At 44.8% G+C, this 7,418-nt stretch overlaps 1 pseudogene; it reads right to left on the reverse strand.

Annotated features, from left to right (window-relative positions):
* Window positions 1–231: 231 nt before the first annotated feature.
* The window catches only part of LOC102835875, a 30,729-nt pseudogene continuing 23,542 nt past the window's right edge, over window positions 232–7,418 (reverse strand).

Consider the following 7,418-nt stretch of genomic DNA (forward strand, 5'->3'; position numbering starts at 1 on the left):
TTTCTAACAAAGAGGCAGAAACAGCTGTAGTGAGGAAGGCAGCTATTGAAGGGAATCCAGGAAGATGAGATTGAGTTTGAAGATCTGGGTGATGCCAGTATCCTTTCCTTGGGATGTCTTCTTCCTTCAGAGCAAATTTCCTCCTGAGGACCTCAGTAATTTACTCCTTCAGTAATCTCCAGCTCAGATCTTGGCTCTGTTTCATCCGGTGAAAGTCCTTCAGGATGCCCATCATGTCTGCAGAGCTGCTGGCCTTGGACAGAGAGATGCAGTTATCCTCTTCAGGCAAGCTGCAGGTGGCTTTGCTTTCTGATTTGCAAACTTCAGGGCTGGCAAAACAAAGCAGGGGGACTGAAGGAAATTCAGGGACCCTGACTTCAGACTCCTTGGTGATGTCACTAATAACAAAGGAAGTAGAATGGAATGAGGATCCAAAACAAGGTAAGGGAGAAGAGACATTTGAATGTCCTGGAGATAAGAAATCTGGTGTTAATGAAGCATCAGCTGCCATGATCTTGGCAATCTGGCTGCGCAGATGGCTCTGTGCTATCTCTTAAAGCTGGCAGAACTGGTTTCTTTAGGGCTAGGAGCTACCTGGGTTGAGCACTGAGGTATTGCACTGCCTGACAATCAGAGGGCTGGGCTTCCACATGTGCCTCAGGGTGCAAGTATCTCTGCTGACCTGGGCATAGGTCTCCTCTTCATCTGCAGCAATCCAGAGGATGTCAAAGTAGGAACTAGGGGTATATCCTTCAGACACAGGTCAGACATATTGGGCTGGGCTTCAGTGGATGCCCGGTGACATGGCTTCAGGGGCAAGTTGGATCCAGTTCTTCTCACTACACTGCCAGTAGCCCCATGAGGCTAACACACTGGGTCCCATCTCTGACACTGCAACTGGTTCCTGCATGTGAAGGGGCAGCTCGGGAGGTTGGAGTCATGACTCCTTCATATCAGGCCATCTTAAGGAATACAGTTTTCTTCCTCAAGACCCATCCTACCACAGCCAGAGTCTCTGATTCCTTATTTTCAGTCTTGTAGGTTTGTTTTACTTTGGATACTTCTATATCTGGATTGATTTCTAGGTGGTTTTACCATGTATGTCAAACTCTGGTTGTTGGTTCTTGGTCCAAAGGGCTCCCTTTAGGATTTTTCATAAAGTTGGCCTGGTTTTTACAAATTTCTTTAACTTCTGTTAAATTTCTGTTTAACTTCTGTTTATCACCATTATATTTAAGGGACTGTTTTACTGGGTATACAATTCTTTATGTGGTCTATTTTGTTTTCGACATCATCCAGTTTTCCTAGATTCATACTTCTTTATTCCACATTCCGATTATTAATTGATGTTCACAACGGTTTCTTCTCATTTTGAGTTGTGCCCCATCAGTAAATGAAAGTTCTAGAAACTCTGCTCCATCCATGTCACAGGCCATCTCTACTTTGAGGAGGCGCTCTTCCCCAGTCATATTTTGGATATCTGAGGGGCTCATCTTCCAGGACTATATCAGACAATGTTCTGCTACTATTCATAAGATGTTTAGTGGATAACTCTTCAGAAGTGAGCTGCCTTTCCTTCTTAGTCTGGAAGCTCTATTGAAACTCGTCCACCATGGGTGACACTGAAGTTAATTAAAATACTGGTGGTATAGCATCCAGTATCACAGTACCATATAAGCTACTGCAGTAGGACAAACTGACAGATGAGTGGTGGTTCAATGACAATAATGCTATGAGGAAGATGCAACTACTGTCTCCATTTTGCACATGACAAAATAAAGGCCAAGCATGGCTCACTGAGTGGCCAAGTTGGGGTGGTTGGAGCAGACTGAACTCAGGATCCTGGGAGAGCCCTCTCTGCCCCTCCACTGTGGTCTCTTTTTTGCAGTCCACTGACATATTTTCAAAAACCTAGGAAGGGATGTTTGTTTGCCTGTTTGTTCTGAGCACGACATGTGAAGACTCTGTTCGTCCCTTGGTCCTTCCATGTCCCAGCACACCCTGGAAATCTCAATCCCCAACCTCCTGGCAGGGGCCTTGCCTGCTTTCCCTTAGGACTGAACCAGGAGGGTTTGGAAGCAGCACTTGGGCTTACTTGCTACCAGAAACTTCGGTGCCAAGAAGTTGTGACCTAAGAATTGTGGCTTATAGGGTTTTTGTGGGTGTGTGCTGGACCCCACATAACATTATATATGGGCTAGATTCTGGAACATGATATGAGTGTTCCAGAGTTACACCATAGTGCATTCAATGCAAATGGCAGTGTGGGAATTAGACAGTTGCTGAGTTACAGAAATCAGATTTGTGTAACTACCCATCATTACAGCCAACTTCCTTATGTCTTTCTTTGAGTACAAACCTAGAGAAGGGCATAAGAAGGTGACTGGTGACAAGTGGCTTTCCACCTCACCCCCCCAGCTGTTCCCGTAGCAGTTAGTCGGCATCCCCTCTAACTCATTGGCCTGGACCTGAGAAGTAATGGTGACACACAGGTGAGCAGTGGTGTGTAGTTGCACAGCGTGGAGCCTCTTCCACGGCCCTGAAGCCAGTGCAGGCTTTGTCTGGGGTTGCACTGCTCCTGAGCCAGGAGGGAGGCTGCAGGTCCAAGCTACTTTCTCTGCACTGCGCTACTGGGCGCTGCATCGGCTTTGTCACCAGTCACCAGGTGACAGTGGATCCTGCAACCCCAACCCTGACTGTCCACAGCCCTAGCCTAGTCTCACGCCATCTGTGTACCAGGCTCCCAGGGACAGATGACTCCAGGTAAAAGAGGAATGAAGTCTTGGCCACCATAGCCAGAGGAGGACTTGAAGCCAAGGGCAAGATGGCTACTAGAGTTTGAGACCTCTTGAGTCCTACCCACCTACACCACCAGCAACATACAATAGTTCATAATAAAAAACGATCGCTACTTTTTTATGCACATCAAAACATAATTTTTATTTCTGTATTGTTATATTCAGGATATTATAGTGTGTCTGGAAGTGTCTCTTTGATATTTGTAATGCATAGAAAGGTACACTGTCTACCAAGACAAACATCTCACTAACTGACATTAGATATAAACCATAACTAACTGTTCCAATTTAATCACAAACTTGACTTAAAGACAGATTTAGGAACTGAACTGCTCATCATAATCCGAGACTGCCTGAGTTGGTAGTGTAACTCCTTCCAGCTGAGCAGAGGGACCCACAGATGTCGAAAGGAAGTGAGGACCTTCTTTAGAGCCAACAGAGAGCGAAAGCCTTCCCCTTGAAGCATTCTGAATCCAAACTTCTAGCGTCTTAAACTATGAGAAAATAGATTTCTGTTTGTTAAATCTTTCCACTTGTGGTATTTTTGTTGTTGTAGCGGCACTAAATAACTAAGACAAACAACAGTAAATTTAGAATCTAAATCACCTAACAAACCTGTTTCCAGGGTTCAGTGGTAATTGGAACTGTTAAAACTGCCTTAATTTCTGAAGATCCCCTTCCTCTTAGCAAACTAAAAACAAAACAGCCTGTTATGGCTTTCTCTCATTCCATTGTGACAGACGGCACTATGTTTATGGAGGCACTGTTCTTCCAGACCTGTGCAGGGACGGAAAGCATACTCCATGCATCTTTGCTATCCCGGAGCCAGAAACCCACTGTATAGTGCCCGCATGAAGCACACAACATCATCTTTGCTTGTGAACAGCAAATTAAGATCAGGCCCCTGGCAACCCGGTTGTCTGTGTTCACGTATTGGATTTGCCATAACAAGATACCAAAAATCGGGTGATTTATGAGAACATGAAAGTATTCTGCCCCACAGTTCTGAAAGCCAGGAGTAGGAATTTGGGGTAATGTCTGAGGCACGCTATCCATGTCTACGCTTGGGGGAAATCCTTCCTGCCTCTTCCAGCTTCTGGTGGCTCTATGAGTTCCTTGGCATGTAGAAACATAACTCTGTCATGCTATCACATGGTCATCTTCTTGTGATGACAAGACTATCTTCACATAATCTTCTTCTCTCTGTTTCTGTTGTCCGAACAGGACACCGTTCGTATTGGATGAAAACACACAAACACACCCTTCTCCATTATAACCTTGGGTCAACTAATACTATCTTCAAAAACTGTATTTTCAAACAAAGTCATATTCACAGGTTCTAGAGTTAGGACTTCACCATATTTGGTGGGGGTGGGGGAATGGCAAGATAGAATTCAATCTTTAACACCATCATTGTCTACAAGCACCAGACTTCAATTATCATTGGCTTTAACAATAATGACTTTTGAGGACTTTCTCAAGAACTTAGAGGAGGACTACAGGGCAACTGTTGAGTCTTAGTGAGGCATCAGGGAAGGCTCTTCCCACAATATGCTGGGTCCCTAAGCATGCCTGGGGTCTCCTCTCTACATCAGAGAGGGCAGTGTCCAAATTTCACACACTGTAGGCCCTGCCCAAGGGGAATAGTGAACTCTACTCTCGCTTTGGAGGAAAATCTTCTGAAACGCTCCTTTACAACTCACGGGATTACACGCTAACCCTGAACCAGCCTTAGGCAACACATAGGGCCTTCCTCCAGGTCATGGCTCCTGACAAGTGTCTCGTGAGAAGGGTAAATAGATGATGGCTGTGCGGATGAATGACTTGCTGTGCTCTGGACCTTTTTTGCTGCCTCTGTGTACAAACTGCTCACAGGCAGGTGACAAATGACTCAGGGCAACCCCAAGTGTTACAGAGCGAAGCTGGGCTCAGTAAGGGTTCCAGTAGTTGTGATCTTATGGAAGTAGGCCTTTCTCTCAAGCTGCTTTGGGTGGACACAAATATGAAACCATTTGGTTAGCAGCTATGTGTGTTAACCATATGCACCACCCAGGGACTGTGGTAAATGCCCCCAAAGCATTGCCGTCGAATTGACTGTGACTTATAATAACTCCATAAGACAAAGGAAAGCTGCCGCAGTGGGCTTCCTGGGCTGGAAATCTTTGTGGGAGAAAACCGCCACATCTTTCTCCCATCAAGTGGTTGGTGATTTTGAACCACCAATCTTTGGGTTTGTAGTCAAGTACTGTGCCATCAAGACTACTGATAAGTGACTTCTTGTTGTCATTGGTAAGTGCTGTCAAGTCAGTTCTGACTCATAGCGACCCTGTCTAGGGTTTCCGAGGAGCAGTTGGTGAACTTGAACTGCCAACCTTGCCGTGTAAACTGACTTTGCAGTCCAGTGCATTATTCCACAGTGCCACACTGGGACTCTATAAATGGTTTGTCCCTGCTGGGGTGACCCTAGAGAATACCAAAAATACCTCAAATTAGTCTGTAAGACACTGTGACCACAGTCTGAGCTCTGGGTGGGCTTATGAGAACAGACCTTGCTGTTGTCCATGCTCTTTGTGGATGCTCAGATGGTAACTCTAGTGGCCCTCATGAGTCAGCCAAGGGCAAGGGAGGTTCTGGAAGTAAGGACATTTCCCCAGAGATCCAAGTGGTAACATAAATACACTAACCTAAAAGGGGTTCTGTGGCAGACAAATGACCTCTTAAGATTTCATCACCTATCTGTCTGTGAGCTACCGATGGCCCAAGAACTTTCTCAACAAGAGAAGATAAGCTTGTCCCAGCCCACCAAAGGTATATCTCTCTAACCAGACCATGTTACAGAAACTGAGTACCAAAAGGAACTGCTGAGATAAATGAATCCAGGGTCCATCTGTCTTTTTTGATGACGAGCTACAGAAAAAAGTGTACTTTACATTTTGAAAACGTCCTCATGCAGACACACGTATAAAATTACACAAAGAGGTCATAAGGGGAGAGATAGTAAAGTAAATGACCACTCCATTTATTTCCTGGCAACGAACTCACCGGTCAACAAATAAAAACAAGTATAAATGGTGATGTCAGAATTCCAGATGGCAGCCAAAGTGTTAGAGAGTCAATGTGCATCCCGAAATCGGGGAGAGGAGGAATGGGAGAGCACACAGAAGTTGGGAGTACCAGGACTCACCTCATCGTGACTGTTTGGGGATTGTTGTTGTTGTGACGTGCCATTGAGTTGGCTCTGACTCATAGCAACTCCATATAGGGCTTCCAGGCTTTAAAAATCTTTGCAGGAGCAGAGAGCCTCATCTTTCTCCCACAGAGCGGCCGGTCAACTTGAACCACAGACCTCGTGGGTTGGAGTCCAGTGATTATTGTATGGAGCCACTGCACTCCGCATTTTAGGATTTGTTGTTGTTGTTGTTAAGTGCTGTCAAATCAATTCTGACTCATAGCGATCCTGTCTAGGGTTTCTGGGGAGCAGCTGGTGAGCTAGAACCGCTGACCTTGCAATTCAAATGGCTTTGCAGTCTGGCGCATTAACCCACAATGCCACACCAGGGCTCCTTATTTTGGGATAAGGATAGGCAATTTCTCAAGCAAAGAACATAAAACAGGAGGCATTCTTAAAAGCTGTAGCCAGATTTTAAAACAATGCAGACTCACTGTGGGGGCTCAGGGGCGCCACACTTGGGTGGGGATGAAGGGAGGTTGCAATGTTGTGAATGCTGTTGAATCTCACCAAGTACTGAGGTGGACAGACTCTAAGACTTAGAAATACTGGTGGTCCTCATGATCCAGCCTTCAGTCATGGTGAGGAAAAAACATCAGAAAGACACTACAGAGGGGAACATTTGACTCTGCCCACTGTATAGGGGGGCCCATGAGGGAAAGAGAAGGTACTCTCCCCACACACATATACACATGCACAACATGAACAATCATAAAGACTAAGTATGTGCACTTTTCATGGAATAAACGCAACAGTATGAACCCACAAGCAATCAACATCAAGGTACCAAAAAATAACTACAGAGCAAACCTATCAGATATAAGATGTACAGTGATGTTGATGGAGATGCGTCAATGGGAAGGGAGGAGCAGATCAATAATAGATCTGATATATTGATAATGTATGTCACCTGTTGTTCATAGATTAAATTCCATAATTTTAAGTTGTGTAATGTAATATGTGTGTTGCTCTTGTGAAAGTGCTGTCGAGTGAGTTCTGACTCATAGCGACCCTGTATAGGGTTTCTGAGGAGTGGCTGGTGAGCTTGAACTGTCAACCTTGTGGTTCAAAGGGACCTTGCAAACCAGTGCATTAACCCGTAGTGCCACCCCAGAGTCCCAAATATGTGTGGTAACCACTATGAAATCACATAGCAAAAAATGCACATTAGAAAAGAAGGAAGAAATCAGAAAAGCTCATCACAAGAAAGCAGTCAGACACAAAACCAAAAGACAAAGAGATATGGAACATCTTTTAAATAATAGCAAAATGAAGGAGGTAGACACTTCATTTTTAGTAACAACCTTGAGTGTAAATGATCTAAACTCACCATACAAACAGCAGAGAGTAGCAGAGCATTAAAATAAAAAAACAAGGAACAAACAAGATGG

The sequence above is a fragment of the Chrysochloris asiatica genome, unplaced genomic scaffold (assembly GCF_000296735.1).
Source record: "Chrysochloris asiatica unplaced genomic scaffold, ChrAsi1.0 scaffold00184, whole genome shotgun sequence".
Classification (NCBI taxonomy): Eukaryota; Metazoa; Chordata; class Mammalia; order Afrosoricida; family Chrysochloridae; genus Chrysochloris; species Chrysochloris asiatica.